We start from the raw sequence: 18,170 nt of genomic DNA on the forward strand, positions 1-18,170 counted from the left end.
GAGAAAGAAAGGCTAAGCCTAGAATTAGTTTAGACAAGGGTAATCAAAGTAGTGAAGGACAAAAAGGAGATATCAAATTGAGATCTATTAGATAAGAGATTATAGAGAGGAGATCCAAAATCAACTTACAGAGAAAACTAAGGTTCGGGTACTAAATTGATTTTGAATCAGGACAAATCTATTAACCGATTTATCGTAATAGGTCTATCTAAACCTCTTGAGTCCTTACTTAATTGTAAGTCTAAAATCCTTTAACAAGTTAGGACTTAACAGTCTTGAATTTTTAACATAGTAGAACCCTCATTAGGTAGATCATATATTATGATCAAACATTGTAACCCTAACAAGTTAGCTTTATTGTTGCAATGGTGAAAATTGTTTGTTTCATCCCTGCCACAGTTTTACCTTCACATTGAAGTGTTTTTGGATTACCAAATTATTTTGGTTATGTTTTGAATATTTCATGGATGTGATGTATTTCATTTATATTTTAGCATTACAATTTTAATGTGAGATCTAAGATATGAGATGAATTAGGTGTGAATTCAGTAATTTTGTATTGAAGTTAAAATTTAAGATCTTTATTTACTCCCTTATTTATTATGTTGTTTCCCAATAATCCTCCCGACATTTTTTTCTATATTTGGGTCATCCCCCATTTTGGATTCTTTTTAATATAATTTTTTTTTTATAAATACTTGTTAAAAAATATCAATAAAAAATGGGCTAATTTTTTTTAATTTTTATCATTACTGCTGCAAATTTAGATTAATAAAAAACTCATGTTCATTGCAAAACAAATATGACTTTTAGACATAATGTATATTAGTTTTTACAATTAAATAGCATTCTGTAGGCTAGATTCAAAAAGAATTTATTCCCAAAATAGATCTAGCACAATAAATTCAAAACATCTAAGGGAGAAAATTAAGTCCAAGTAGATATGAGTGATTCTACATATTTTTGCTTTCTTAAAATAAAATATTCAACCCTAATAAATAAATAGAACCATTCATAGCAAAAATATTTGTGCATGGAACATAATATGAAGTCAATTAATCCAAATAGCTTGACAAATTTGTGAAATTCTCTACACATAGATACACTCAAAAGAAATATACCATGATACAATTAGAGAAACCAAGAAGTTTATAGCCAAAACACTTAATGGTCTCCTGAATTCACCCAGTCATTAGAATTGTAAACTAAAAATAAATATGACACATGATTAACATACACCATCTTTAACAAAAAAAGAAAAAAGTAGGGAAATTGATTCCCTAGAGTTTTTTGAGATTAACCCTATGGATACGAATGACATGAATTGGTTACACCATCTCATAGGATAGCTTAAGAACTAGTAGAAATGGTGTATTAGTTTGGCCTCCCAGAGATAGATAGTTGAAATACCCAAACACTTTCCAAGGCACACTGATGACCTTCCCTAAATAGTCCAAGCCTCAAATTATTTCCCTTGACATCTACATTATCACTTCCATTTGATTCCAAAAAACTATCTAGTCAAAATTAGTTGAGAGAATTCCAAATGAGAGGGTAATGTTTTATCAACCATATGTTCACCATCACTATGGTACCCATTGGCACACAAAACTTTGAATCACCCAAATTCATTTCCTAAGTGGAGAGTCTAGCTAATGATAGTAATGGCCTTTGTAGGTGTAGTCATAGAGTCCGCTTGACTCCCACTTTTAGATATGGTAATTTAAAAATGTCCATACCCCTCAAGCTCCTACTCTTTCCCACTACAATGTCAAGTTCTTCTTGAACCATTCTCTGACCTCAATAACATTGTTGTGTCAATCCCTCTAAATATCATTTCCTGCATGCAACCATGAATACTGAATTCAAGAAGAATGATTAATGTATAGAAAAATGAAGAATGCAAAAATCACATGAAATGAGATTCAATGTGAATCATAGAATAATATATGATTATTTTATCATATCTAGACAACATAGATCATGTCTTCATTGTCCAACTTATCTTCTCCATTTAGAGACACCAAAACATTTATAGAATACAAGTCAGTAGTGTCATAATCCTTAAGTTTGAGTTATTACATGGAACAATAATGGAATAATGGGAGTGGATGAAGAACCAATTGAGAAATCATAGCCATAGAAGGTGGTCAACTCAGTTAAAGACCTTGAGAAGCTCAAATCCCTCCTCCAGCATCTCTCATAGACACCCAACTTTTTCAATCTCAATAGATATATAAAATGTATTCCCAAAACCTTCTCATGAGGTTGTTAAATTTTGGGGCTTGCCAATGATAGTGCAACCACACAATGCCATTGGAAAGATATTTGTCACAATTGTTGCTTACCTACAAAATTAATTGTAATTATAAATTAAAATAATATATTATATAGTTACATGGGATTCAAGAAATTAGAAAAAAATAAATTAAAATAGGTCAATGTAGGGTATGATTGCAAGTACATAATTTTTTTGATTGAAAGTACCTAGGTACTTTTGATCAAAATTATATAAGTAATTTTTAACTCATAATTTATTGCACTTTCTACTTTCGATCAAAACTACCTAAAAGTGGTTTTGATCAAACCTAGAAACATAACTTCGATAGAAAGTAGGTTTCTATCAAAAGTGCCAAAATAGAGATGTTTCACAAAGGCCATAAGATTTTATTTGTTTTCATATCTTTTGGGGTCAATTACTATGTTCAGATAGAATATTGAAGACATGTCATTTTGCATGACACAAGTACTTGGAGTGAACTTTCTAACGAGTATGGATTTGATATATTTAGATTTTTTAGGTATATATTTTTTGATGTAAATTGAATAGAGTTTAATTATAAAAAATAAACATCTATATTGGATGCTCATGGAAAAAAGTAACTAAGAGGATACAAATTTTAAAAAATAACCAAAATCTGTATATTCAATTCCTCTTTCAATTAGAAAAAGAAGTTTAGAAATTAGACAAATATCTACTAAGTTACATACATAAAAAAATAATGCATGTGACCATCACCATTGATTTGGTATAGATGTTAAAAAAAAAAATTTTAAATAATCACATTTGATACCTATTGTGGAAAAAAATTAGGCTAGTCGAATACAATGTTACTTTTCAAAATCAAATTTTTGACAACATACTAATTTTTGTGGGAGAAAAAATAATTCAATCAAATCAATTCAAATTTGTGCATGAACATGTGTGTACATACATACATACATACATACATACATACATACATACATACATACATACATACATACATACATACATACATACATACATACATACATACATACATACATACATACATACATACATACATACATACATACATACATATATATATATATATATATATATATATATATATATATATATATATATATATATATATATATATATATATATATATATATATATATATATATATATACATACATACATACAGATACACATAACTACACACGCATGTACATATAAAATTTACACAAAAAATCCTAAAAGATGTTAATTTAATTCATCTTAAAATTCCTAGCTATTAAACACTAATTTGTATCCGAAAGTGAACATTTTTTCATAAGTTTCAAGGTTTGGCATCAGTGTAGGAAAAAAATGTGTAACCAACTATTGTTATAAATTAATCATTGTTGACATTGATAGATTTGTAAGTGCTATAAGCATTTTTTAGTTACAACTTATCTATTATCAATTAAATGATTCAATCTATATTATAGATTATATTGGATGGTAAATAGAAATTATTAAATATTTTATAAGCCTTCAATTGGTATTAGAGAAGAAAAATACATTGAAACCATTTTTTGATGAATAGTCCCTCCCTTATACTAAAAAAAATACAATAAAGTTACATATTCACAAAAAAAGGGGTCAAAGGATACAGGGTCACCCCATGAGTTCATATGGCCACTAGCTAAAAATCAGCTATTCATCAAAAAACTTTAGAAAGTAATAGAAAATAAAGAAATCCTTAAGCTGCCAGCAAAACACCAGCCAAGAAAGGAGGATCCTTATCATCAGAGCTCGACCCAAAAGTGGGGAGAGTAGATGGCTCAAGGGGAGCCCAACCATCATCTGTAGTAGAACCATTATCTTCATCTTTATGTCCCTCGGCCCTGGGAGGAGAAATGGCTAAATCTAGCTTGGGAAACACCCACTTGGGGTCTAAGTGAGTAGAGGGCCAACTAGTAGAAGGAGCAATAGGATAAGCCATTAGGGACCACCCTAAACTAGACCTCCAGAGAGGCAAGGCAGAGGGGTGATGATCACAAAAACCTCCAAGTGCCAACCAAAAGTACCACCACTGGGAGAGTGGTGTTATTGAGAGTGATGTGTGCATGACCGACAAGTGAAACTGCTATGCCCTTGACAACAACTATGAGAAGGGGTACAACTATCAGATGCCAAATCTAGTAGAAGGGTAAAAACACAGATCTGTGTCACCATTTGTGATACCAAAACTTGTTTTGGTCAAATCTCATTTCTCTATCAACACTCAATTTTTTTCAAAAACTAAAAATACCCTTTTATAGATCTTAGATTCAATATCATCATTATATAAATTTTTGAGTGTTTTGATTAGTTATAATATGTTATAATCTCAAAGTATTATAAGTCGATATTTCAACATTTTAGAAGATGCTCCCTCAAAAAAGGAAAAAAAAAATAGTAAATCATATCAAAAAAATTTAAAAATTATATTTATCTCTAGAGGAGAGAATCCTCTTCATGAATATGTAATTTTTTTTCAAGAAGGTATATATTTCATAGGAAAGCTTTGACGGGCGGAAAAAACTACTGGATTTTGACAAGGTCCAATTTGAGCACTTATAAAAAAGAAAATATACATCAAAAATAATTATTTCTTCTTTTGTGCACTAGCTATACATGTCATCTATAAGATATTTTCAAATCAGAACAAAAAAAGATGATTTGCATATACTTGTTTGATGGGAACTAAACCCTATATTTTTTACAGTTAAAAAGGGGACTTCAAAATAAAATAAAATGAATAAATTCTTACTCAAAAAAATTATAAAAATTATAGGTATAAAATTCATCCAATTCTACACATTTCATCAGTTTACATCATCTTCATATTTTAAACACAAATACCATTTTTTTTTGTCACTAATGTTGAACTGTCACATTTTGATATCACATTTCTTAATAAAAGGTGACATAGGTTTGTGCTTTTACCCAGAACACAAGCAACCATATAGGGGGCATTTCCCCAATGAGCCAAAATATCTTCTAAGTATGCCACCTCTAAAGCCACTTTATCCATCTATACTTGAATCTACAACATGACATTGTTACAAATACATGCTTTAGAATACATAGCCACATTAATGTCAAGTATGTTGTGAGCATAAATAAATGCATTGCGATCTTTCCAAATGGTAAATAAGATCTCCAATTTAAAAGGATGTCAAATCTAGGCATATTTGAAGGGAATCAAGGTATTATCACCTAGAAGAACCATATGCCAAGAAAAAGGTTTTAGGCAAAAGGGGTGAAAGAGATCATGGATCCATCGCTAGCAACACTGAGCCCGCCTACAGAACCAAAAAAATGTGCAAAAAGGACACTAGTTGACCACAAAAAGGGCAACAAGGGTTAGGAACTCCTAGATGTCATAGCCAAGAGCCCAAAGTCAAGCCCTAGAAAAGAATACACTAGGCAAAGTGCACAATTTTGGGTTCAATAATGGCATGCCACATAGTGGATAACCTATGACTCTAAGTGTGATGTGAAGATTGCAAATGCCAATGTTGGTTGAGAACATCAACCATGGGTATGTGAGGAACCAGCCATCAGTAACCTATCCTAGGTTTATAACTAGTTATTGGAGTGTCTAGATACCACTTCCAATCTTTCCACCAAGAATGAGAAGACTAAATTCCCACTTTGTGTAGAAAATGTGAAGGCATCACAAAAACTAGAAGATCAAAAGTCTATTGATCTAGATGAATGAGTTGGAATTGCACTCGTATGTCTTCCCATGACAGCAAGCTCATAGTAAGTCTAGAGAAAAGATCTTAAGGGGTCCTTATGCCATGTTTAAAAAACTACAGAGCACTAATCCCATGCACCTTAGCCAGGGGAACACCTTGAATAGTAAATAAAGGTGACCACCAGAGATTATGTTGGTTCAAGAAAAGCCCATCTATGAATCCATTTCCAACCCATCGAAGCTAGGGATTAATTGCTTTCTAGGCTTTCCAAATACTCTTGGCAACAAAAGTACCCTAAATTTGAATAGGTTCAGGGGTAATCACAAAGGTTTGAAACCCAATCCCCTTCTAGGTCAGTCGATGAATCGGAAAGCCTAAAGAAATACAATGCCTTAACAAAATCTTCTTGGCTTCATTGTTGGAAAGAGATTGAATCACCCATTTGGCACATAAAGTAGTACCTTGCTTCTAGGTGGATAGTAAGCTAAGGCCACTAGACTCGTTGGGAAGACAACAAAAATCCCAAGAAACTCTATGAAAGCCCTAGTGAGAAGTGTATGATGCCCTAAGGAAGTCACGTAAAAGGTATTCAAGTTTGAGGTACGAAGCCTTTGAAAAAGCCCAACAAGAAGAATAATAAACATGGATGGTGGCTAACACTTTGGAACAAATCTAGAATTTTCCTACAAGTGAAAGAGGTTTGGTGATCCAATACTTGAGATTCTTCTCTATTCTAGCAAGAACTGCATTCTAGAGCTCAATAGCTAAGCTTGGAAGGCAAAGGAAATACCCAAAAAATGAAAAACCTCCCCATGTTGAACCCATTTCCATTGATATTTCTCAAGCCAAGTAGGACAAGGAAGGTAACACTATCTATAACAAAGGGTTTTGTGCTACTGAATGGAAAACCCTGAAGCAAGATAGAATGTGTCAAGACATTGCGAAGTGGAGGCAATATTCTATTCATCCTTAATGAGAGTGAGGAAAGAGTCATCTACAAAATGACCATTCAAAAGTTGATCAGGGGAATCCAAAAGAGAAATAACTTAGACCCTTCTTTGGGAGATGGCATTTGCAAGAAAATACCCAAAACCTTTTGCTACCAAGACATATAATGAGAGTGCCAGCAGGCAGCCTTGGCAAATTGAATGATAAAGCCCAAATGGTTGAGATTGATGACCATTGATGGAGATGCAAGTAGAGGCATCTCCAAAGAGCATTTGGACTGATTCTTAAAAGGTAGGGCAAAACCCAAGAGCTTGAAGCATGGCCAAAATAAAAGGCTCCTCAATCCTATCATAAGCTTTAGCAAAATCAATTTTGAGAAAGATGATCTGTTGGTTGGAGTGAAAATCTCATTCCATCCCTTCTCAGATAGAAATTATATTATCCAAGATGTAATGGGACCTGATAAAACCCATTTGTTCAGGGCGAATGATCTGAGGAACAAGATGATGGATTTAGAGCAAGAGAGCCCTGGCAATGATATTATAGGAAACATTCAACAATGTGATGGGCCTCCAATTGTAGATGTCTTCAGAGTTTCCTACCTTAGGCATGAACTTAATATTCCCTTTGTTAATAAGATTATCTAGAGAATAGGAATTGTATGCCTCGATATAAACCTTATGTAGGTCTGGACCAATCTCATCCCAAAATGCTTTGTAAAATTCACAAGGGAAGTCATCACAACTAGGGGCCTTATCATTTTCCATGGAGAAGATAGCTTACTTGAGGTCCTCTAGAATGAGCTTTTTCTCATAAAATGCATGTTGTTCTGGAATGAGTTTTTTAGGCATGAGAGCCAAACAAGCTTGCAAGGCTTGGTCCCTAGCCGATGAGGGACCTTGAGCTATGAAATTTTTTTCATAGTGGCGAACAAAGGCTTCAAGAATATTAGGAATCTCACAGAGGGTATGATGACCCTCCCAAATGTGCTTGATCCCCACCATAGAGTGGCATGCCCTCAATGCATTAAAGAATTCCTTGGAAGCTTGATCACCAAGCTCCAGCCAATGAGGGCAAGCTTTGAGTTGAGCTCCTTGGGTAGCATAATTATCTGCAACTTGTTTCTAATGGCGAATGCTGGCAAGATAAACTTGGAGATCTGTATCAAGTGGATTCATGGAAACAACTTCAGTGGTTGTAAAAAGATCTTTGATTGTGGCCTCATAGGATCTCTTGCAGTACATAGCCAATTGCCTCCCATAAATATGAAGATACCTCATAGTACAGGTGATGGCATCATTCCACTACTAGATCCACTTAGAGGATGAGTGGGGCCTAGGTTCAAGCTTCCAAGTTTGTAAAATATGGGCAACGGTGGGCAGATGGGATAGCATAAAGGTATTAAGGTATATTAGTAAACAATTTTGTCCTTCCAAAATTAAATACAAGGAATGACTCAAGATGCCCAAATAGAAGAACAATTGGCACTAACAATTGGAAATACTATCATGAGATTGATAGCTTTCCTCTGAATTGAGAGGTACAGCTCCCTCTTAGAAAGATATTTAGAGAATTTAAATAATTGGTTAACATAAAGGTTTTCTAGCATTTACCCATCACTATGGGATAAATATGATTATAAGAATTATAAGCTGAATAATGAAGAAAGAAAATGAACAAATAGCCAAAGGACTACCTATCCAATTTCTCATATCACAGGGAAAGTACAGAGAAGCATTATTTTATTTTGCTAAATATGAATGATAATGCAAAACTACACCTAAAACATGAAAGAAATGATTGTAAAATCATTTTCAATCCAACAAAACCATATTCAGACTTTAGAATCTAATGTATGAAACTCTCTTTTATTTCAGATGCATAACAAAACAATACCAATATTATTTTATCTTTGTCATTACAGTCAAGTTGCGGAAAAATTGAAATAATACTGTTATTCCCCTCCCTATTATAATCACTGCACATAAAAATGTATTCTCCCTCTCCTGTAGCTATAGAACTTTTGGTGAAGAGAAGAATCCTCACTACATCTAAATCTTGCAATAAATAACATTTTGGGTTGTCCTTTGGTTTCCATAACTGTTTCTTGAAAAATCAATTTAATCATTCTTATGACTCATCGTCTTCCTACCCCTTTGGAATTTTAATAGCTCAACCACTTTAAAGTTTCATAAATTATAACAAATCTTTTTACCAAATTTAAAATGAATCCCTTGTGCATTCTTAGACAGATGGCATGTACTGGTTATAGATTACAATCATAATCCTGTAACTATCATTAATATACTATTGCACTTAAACAGTCATAAATTTTGATCCATAAGGAATCTTGCAAACTGGCTTGGAGAGAATTTAGATAATTAGGTTTTCTCAAACATATCCAAAATTCAACTCAATCCAATGGCCAAATTAAAATCTGTGGGCCCTGCAACATGACTATTTTTTTGACTGCAGAATATTTGCATTGGCTAGTATGTTGACAGACCTGCATACAGTCCATTATAACTTTTGACCTTGGTCAAATTTTGAAGATCCCTTCAGTGAAGATTTAGAAAACTTTATTTTTGGCAACATATCCAAAATTAAATCAGATCCAATGGTGGAGCTAAAAGTTATGCCCCCTGCATTGTTACTATTATTTTAATGTTGTCAAAAATCTATGGCTACAGGTTGTATTAAAACTTATAATAGTATATACACCAATACCTGCACATAAATCACATGTTGAAATTTAATTGTAAGTAGCATAAGAGCTTGCTAATGCTAAGATGCCTGTGCATGACACAACTTCAGGATAATCAACTTCAACTGCATCTTTTATTAGCTGAATAATCTCCAGTGCCACCTCTCTTATTGTTAGGTTTGGAGTTTCTTCAAGCTCACACTAAGATCTATAACCTCACAGTCACTAGAATCTATAGATTCATATTAGCTTGCCTATTATGTCTCCACCATAAATTCCTATATTCATTTATGAATTTATCAAGTGCCTAGAAAGCCAAAACATATCACTTATAATGAAATAAGGCCTGATTTCAAATTCATATCCTCCATTATCATCAATGCATCTTTCATGGCAGATAAAAATGATTTCCTTTTTCTTCCATCTCATCTCATTATCCACCATCCTCTTTTGTCCTTGGGTCTTAGACTTGAAACCTTGAAACAGGATCTAAGCTTGATTTTGAATTTGAGCCACAAATTCCAACTGCTGAATCTGAGCCATTGATATGTGAGCTACATACTCAAAACTATCCATGAGCTTTGAGCTTAAGAATGGTGGATTTCTTTCAGGCTTCACCATTTCAAATACAATTTTGAAGCTCCCAATCTGGATTGAATCATAATGATTCTTGAACTTCTGATTGCCAGGGCTAAAACTGAAATTTCGAACTGAACACTGCATTTTGCACCAATTCCAACATGAACATGAAGTTGAAGTTGAACTGACCTAAAACTTCAAATTCAACTTCAACCTCCCCATATGTGAATAGGAATGCTGATGAATAGGAGAATGACTGGTCTTTTTTTAACATTTTGTGCTAATGACAGAACTTCAAGTTGAACTGACTTGAAGGTTCAACTTCAACTTCAACTTGGGCACTCCCATGACTTAAATGTTTGACTTTAAGGCTGAAAAAAAATATAAGTGTAACAAGGTAAAATTAATTTTTATAATTATGAGGAGGGGCAGAATGCCGGGTAATGGAGAAGTGGATGGAAAATGGTCTAAAAGAGTCACATTAGGAAGCTGAGTGAGAGGTAGTAAACTCGTGTGAGAAAAAGAAGAAAAGGACTAAGTAGAAATCATAGCATGGTCCAACCTTTTAAGGACCCTCTCAGCTCCCACATGAAAGTTGGACCATGTGTACCAGATGCCATCAATCCAATAGTGATGAACATTGGGATAAAAAAAAACCAACTTTTTTCACATGTAGAACCAAGCTTCTTGCTCACTAGCTAAACATCAAAAAGGTAGAAGGGCCACTTTATCAACAACTAGCTCAACCATATTAAAATCCCCACAAAATAACTAGGTGGCAAGTGGCAAAGAATTAGCTAGCCACCTCCACAAGTGTTAGTGCTCAATCACATCATTAGAAGTATAGATACTGACAATGCCAAAAGAATGATTTTGAAAAGAGAACAAAATCCAAACTACTCTTTGCATGATGTCAGAACCATGAGAAATAAAAAAAGGAGAAAGTTAATGGGAGAGGAGAGTGACTACACCATCTCGACCAACTTCATGCTGAGAAGAAAAACTAACACCATCTAGCCATATCATAGGGTAAGTTGAGTTGAGAAGGAACCTAGAGACTTTAACTTCTTGCAAACACAAAACATCAATATTGCCAAGCCTACACTTGGTATCATGAACAAAATACTTTTGATCTGGATTAGGATCTATAAATTTTATGACTTAAACCCAACAATCATATAAACTTTCTCGATTCATGTAGTAAATGCATGGCTATGTATTTAAAACCATTGAACTTACAAAGAAGAAGAATCTATGATTGATACAGAGGAATTCCAACCAATTACATAAAGTTAATTGAATGCTTTTACTGAAGCAAATTGATGTAATTGAAATGTAGGAAAGAACAACACATAATCAACTAACTAGAAAAGAAATGAGAGAGAAGAGGCACAACACAATTTGATCTTGGAGTTTTCCCTATTAGGACGACATCTTTGGGTCCTACTCCAACTGGTGGATCGATTTGATTAGCTCCAAAAATCAATTACAATGTGTTACAATATCAACCCCTTCAAGTACATTAGCATTACTCTACTTTGATATACGGGACTAGAAAGAAAACATCCTCTAGAATTTCCTCTCTTCTCTTCAGCACTTGGTGATCCTTCTGATTCCTCTCAAAGATTGAATAATTTGAATAATTTTTATCAACTCAATTTCTCAATTCAATGACTAAATTCCCAATTTTTCATAATCTCCATCTCATCGCCTAGATCATTTTTTAAAGGACCAATGCCTCCTTTTATACATAAAATTTAGCCAAAAATGGGCTAAAACAATTAACCAACATAATCCCCCATTTTTATTACATATATTCAAATTTACCCCTTTAGCATTTTCTTGTTATGATCTCACACCAAAATTAAGGGTTTGTTTTTAACAAATACCCTTATTTAAATAAGGTTGGGCGGATTTATTATGGGTATATAACAACTCTTCCTCTAATATAAAATATACCGTAAATAGCCCATTGGTTGGCCTTGTTTTTAGGAGGGCAATGGTTGGGAGCAGGCCTAGAATTTGATTGTCATATTGGCCATTTTTACTCTTTTGAACCATATACAATGAATTAAAAAATTGTAAAATTGTATGAATTGATAGGCTAAATTTTTTAGAACTTTCAATATGACAAGTAAATTTATTACTAAATCATCAATATTTGTTATAGGAAACTTAGTATTTTATTTAATATCCATAAATATGTTTTCATAATAATTATAATATATATGTATGATAAATATATATCATTTTATATTTATATGTTTCTCTTTTTTTCTTTCTATTAAATATATGTTTATATTTTTTATTTTGATGATTGCACATTTATAATAATTTAGAAATTTGTTGAAATAGAATATAATTATATGTTTGTCTTTTTTTCTTTCTCTTTACATATGTTTCTATTTTGTATTTTGATTATTGCATATTTATATTAATTTAGAAACTTGTTGAAATAGAATATAATGAATTTCAAAAAACTTGTTATTAATTATTTATAATATTAGATATGTATTTTTATATGTTTTTAATAATACATGAAATTAGAATCTTGCTTCTTTTATTTGAGAATTTTGTAAAGACTACTAATTACCAATTATATGTTATTCATAGAAATTTTGCATATATTACTAATTAATATTTATTATTTTCTAAAATATAAAATATTTAAAATTAAAATGATCTATTAAATTACTTTAAAAAAAAAAAAATTCTCAAAATATAAAATGAAAGGTATGAAATAAATTTAGCTCTCATGAAAAAATCATATGACAGGTAGGGGTGGCATCAAATTTCAGGCCTGGTTGGAAATTTAACTCCCATCATCTAATTCTTTAGTTCAAATTAAATAATCATTTTAATTTGAATTTGATTTTTTCCCCTCTCTTTAAGACTTTATGATGTCATGCTGACATCATTAGAATCCACACTTATACATAAACTTCAAACCGTCATAACTTTCACATACGATCTCCTTTATTGATGAAATGAACACCATTGGAAAGCTTTTGACAAGATCTTTCATTTGAAATCCATTGTTGACCACTTTTGAGATGATTTTTTTTCACCTTTTTATGGCCTTTGGTTCTAGTTTGACCAAACCTTGACTAGTCATAACTTTGTCATCTAAACTCCAATTTTACCCATTCAAGTTGTGTTGGAGTCAGAATTGTGAGGACTTCAACATGGTACTAATTATTGGAGTTTTGGAGATACTTCAAATTTCAGTGAAAATATCCTCTGGGGCAAGCCTCCCCACTAAAAAGATGCTTTTGGACCTCCAAAAGTTTATTTTTACATAAAACTAAAATGAGGGCATGTTTGCCTCACTTGTCTAGCATCACCTATACAAACTACTAGAATTCTAAATATCTAAACCATCAAACACATTATGAAGAACGAGATAGCACTGCTAATATAATCAACCATACATACACCAACATTCATTCTTACATCCATCACCCACATAGGAAAAACTAGTAGGAATAGAAGCAACAAAACTGAAATAATTGATGAAATGGAAAAAGTATTAACATTTTGGACTTCTTGTACAGAAACATCATTACAAAATGAACCTTTCAAATCTTTTTTTACCATCACTAGCTGAAGACTGGATTCTACTTGCACCTGATCCTCACTAGCTGCTATAGACATGAGAGTCAGTTTATTGCTTGCATTTACTATCATTTTCAAATGTCTCATATTTACAATTGATCCTTCATTCTTCATGCAATGAGCTCTTCTAATGTATTCAATTCCATTTTTAAACAAGTGATACTTGTTATGTTCCCTATAGGAGGTAGCTTTCCTATCATATAAGTATGGGCTACCCAACACAATACCATAGATATCAAATGTAACCACATCAAACTCTACCTCATCTATGAACTTAGATGTTATTGCAAATCTTAACTTACATTGCTCAGTGACTCACAATCTATTATCATTGCACTCCCACCCTAATGGATAAGGTCTCTTATATGGCTTAATTTCCAATCCCAAGTATTTAACAACTTCCTTTGAAATTAGATTAACTTGGGACCCACTATCTATCATTGTATTAATTTTATTGTTCTTAGAAATCACCCTTATATGAAAAAGTTCAAACCTTTTACTATCTTCAAGAACAATATGACTTTTGGAAGTGGAAGCATATGAAACATCAGTGGTAGAATCAAAAAAAGCTTTACCTTTCAAACCCACATCCGATATTGTTATGTCATCACCAAAATCTATTCCAAGATCTTGAACAACAACTATAGAATTTTTCTTTTCCTTTTGATCCTTCTTAAAACACTTTGGTTTCAATTCAGGATGCAGTTTCCAACACTTCACATCTGCATGTCCTTTCTTTTAACAATGTGAACATGTAGGCATTTTACCTTCCTCTTTCTTTGATGTGGTGTCTTTCTTGCCCTTCTTGTTACTTCTAGGAGGAAAAAATTACTTCTTTCAACTGGAACTTATGTTTCCTCCACCTACTACAATATGGGTTGCTTGAACATATACTTCGCCAAAGTTAGAAGGACTAAGCATCAATATTATATGTTTCAAATAAGAATGAATTATACTTTAATAAAGTATCTTGCATGTAGAGAGGAATTCCAAGAGTTAATGCCTTCTTCCTAAACACCTATGTATACTCTCGCATAGACTGCCCTTTACGTTGTTTTAGATTTTTCCAATCCAGAATGGCTTGTTGCATATGACCCAAAGGATAAAGCTATTTCTTTATAGAAGTAAATTCATACTAAGATGAAATGATTTTACCATGTGTAGCAAGATCATCCTAGATCTTAATCTCCCACCAAACTAATCCAATGCCTCTCATCCTAAGAGTAGCTAGCTGGATTTTAGAAGAATCATCCATAATCTTTTGAATCTTGCAATACACTTCGATTTGCTTAAGCCAATAATCTAGTTTTTCCACATCCAACTCACCACTATTTATAGGCAAATATAACTTCACATCAAGCTTTAACAAGGGTGTCTTCATAGAATGTTTCTTTTTAGAAGAAGTAGACAGAGAAGAATAAGATTATGAAGAAGATGAAAAAGATGGGGATGTAGGATCAGGAAGGTCACTACCACCTCCTACTCCTTTGCCTTTGTCATCTTTTGATGAAGATTGAGCTTCTTCCTTCTTCCTAGCCTTGTTCTCCTTTCTCAATTGTCGTTCATTCCTCTCTTGAAGAAGAATGTCCACCAAATCTTTCAACTCCTTAAAAGCTCTTTGGAAGGCTTCCATATCGAACTCGAGAAGATTTTGTTCATATTGCACGACTTGCAAAAAAGTTCTTCTTTTCCCAATTTTTGGATTGAACTCTTCAAGTTCACCTTCTCCTTGTTTCAACTTCAACTTGGTTAACATTCACCACATACAATTTCTCTACATAGTAGGCTGTGATAACAAACTTGATCTGATTTAGGATCTCAAAATTTTATGACTTAAACCCAACAATCAGATAAACTTTCTTGATCCATGCAATAAATACATGGCTATGTATTTAAAACCGTTGAATTTACAAAGAAGAAGAATCTAGGATTGATAGAGAGGAATTTTAACCAATTACATAAAGTTAATTTAATTATTTTACTGAAGAAAATTAATGTAATTGAAATGCAGGAAAGAACAACACATAATCAATTGATAGAAAAGAAATGACAGATAAGAGGCACAATACAATTTGATCTTGGAATTTTCCCTGTTAGGACTATGTCTCTAGGTCCTACTCCATCTGGTGGACCAATTCGATTAGCTCCAAAAATCAATTACAATGTGTTACAATTTCAACTGCTTTAGGTACATCAACATTACTCTACTCTGATGTATGAGATAGAAAAAAATGTCCTCCAAAATTTTCTCTCTTCTCTTTAGCACTTAGTCAGCCTTCTGATTCCTCTCAAAGATCGAATAATTTGAATAATTTTTATCAACTCAATGCCTCAATTCAATGATTAAATTCCCAATTTTTCATAATCTCCATCTCATTACCTAGATCATTTTTCAAAGGAATAATGCCTCCTTTTATACATAAAATTTAATAAAAAATGGCCTAAAACAATTAACCAACATAATCCCCCATTTTGATTACATATATTCAAATTTACCCATTTAGAATTTTCTTGTTATGATCTCACACCAATATTAAGGGTTTGTTTTTACCAAATAACCTTATCTAAATAAGGTTGGGCAGATTTGTTATGGGTATATAAGAACTCTTCCTATAATTTAAAATATAGCATAAATAACCCATTGGTTGGCCTTGTTTTTAGGAGGGCAATGGTTGGGAGCTCAACTCCCATTATCTAATTCATTTAATTTGAATTAAATAATCATTTTAATTTTAATTTGATTTTTTTCCCTCTCTTTAATATTTTATGATGTCATGCCGATGTCATCAGAATCAACCCTTTTACCTAAACTTCAAATTGTCATAACTTTCACATTTGATCTCCCTTTTTGATGAAACGAATGCCATTGGAAAACTTTTGAAAAGATCTTTCATTTGAAACTCATTGCTGACCACTTTTGAGATGATTATTTTTTTAACCTTTTTATGGCCTTTGGTCCTAGTTTGACCAATCTTTGACCAGTTGTAACTTTGTCATCTAAACTCCAATTTTACCCGTTCAAGTTCTGTTGGAGTCAGAATTGTGAGGACTTCAACATGGTACTAATTATTGGAGTTTTGGAGTTACTTCAAATTTTAGTGAAAATATCCTCTGGGTTAAGCCTCCCCATTGAAAAGATGCTTTAGGATCTCTAAAAGTTTATTTTTTAGATAATATGAAAATGAGGGCATGTTTTCCTCACTTGTCTAGTATCACCTGTACAAATTGCTAGAATTTTGAATATCTGAACCATCAAACACATTATGAAGAATGAGATAGCACTGCTAATACAATCAACCATACATCCACCAATATTCATTGTTACATCCATCACCCACATATTACCAACTAGTAGGAATAGAAGCAAAAAAATTGAAATAACTGATGAAATGGAAAAAGTATTAACATTTTGGACCTCTCATACATAAACATTATTACAAAATGAACATTTCAAATCTTATTTTACCATCACTAGCTAAAGACTGGATTCTGCTTGCACCTAATCCTCACTAGTTGCTGTAGACATGGGAGTCAGTTTACTACTTGCATTTAGTATCATTTTTAAATGTCATGTGTTTACAATTGATCCTTCATTCTTCATGCAATGAACTCTAATAATGTATTCAATTCTATTTTTAAACAAGTGATACTTGTTATGTTCCTTGTAGAAGATAGCTTTCCTATCATATAAGTATGGGCTACCCAACACAATCCCATAGATATCAAGTGAAACCACATCAAAATTAACCTCATATATGAACTTAGATGTTATTGCAAATCTTAACTTACATTCTTAGTGACTTGCAATCTATTATCATTTCACACCCAACCTAATGGATAAGGTCTCTTATGTGGCTGAATTTCCAATCCCAACTATTTAACAACTTCCTTTGAAATTAGTTTGACTTGGGACCCACTATCTATCAATGTATCAATTTTAGTATTCTTCGAAATCACCCTTATATGAAAAAGTTTACACCTTTTACTATCTTCAGAAACAACATGACTTTTGGAAGTAGAAGCATATGAAACATCAATGGTAGAATCAACAAAAGCTTTACCTTTCAAACCTACATCTGATGTTGTTGTCTCATCACCAAAATTTTTTCCAAGATCCTAAACAACAACAATACAATTTTACTTTCCCTTTTGAGCCTTCTTAAACCACTTTGGTTTCAATTCAGGATGCAGTTTCCAACACTTCGCATCTGCCTGTCCTTTCTTTTGACAATGTGAACACATAGGATTTTTGCCTTCCTCTTTGTTCGTTGTGGCTACTTTCTTGCCCTTCTTGTTAATTTTAGGAGGAACAAATTCTTTCTTTGAGTTGGAACTTGTGTTT

Source organism: Cupressus sempervirens, chromosome 4, assembly GCF_028749045.1.
Source record: "Cupressus sempervirens isolate cs-2001-9-10 chromosome 4, ASM2874904v1, whole genome shotgun sequence".
Classification (NCBI taxonomy): Eukaryota; Viridiplantae; Streptophyta; class Pinopsida; order Cupressales; family Cupressaceae; genus Cupressus; species Cupressus sempervirens.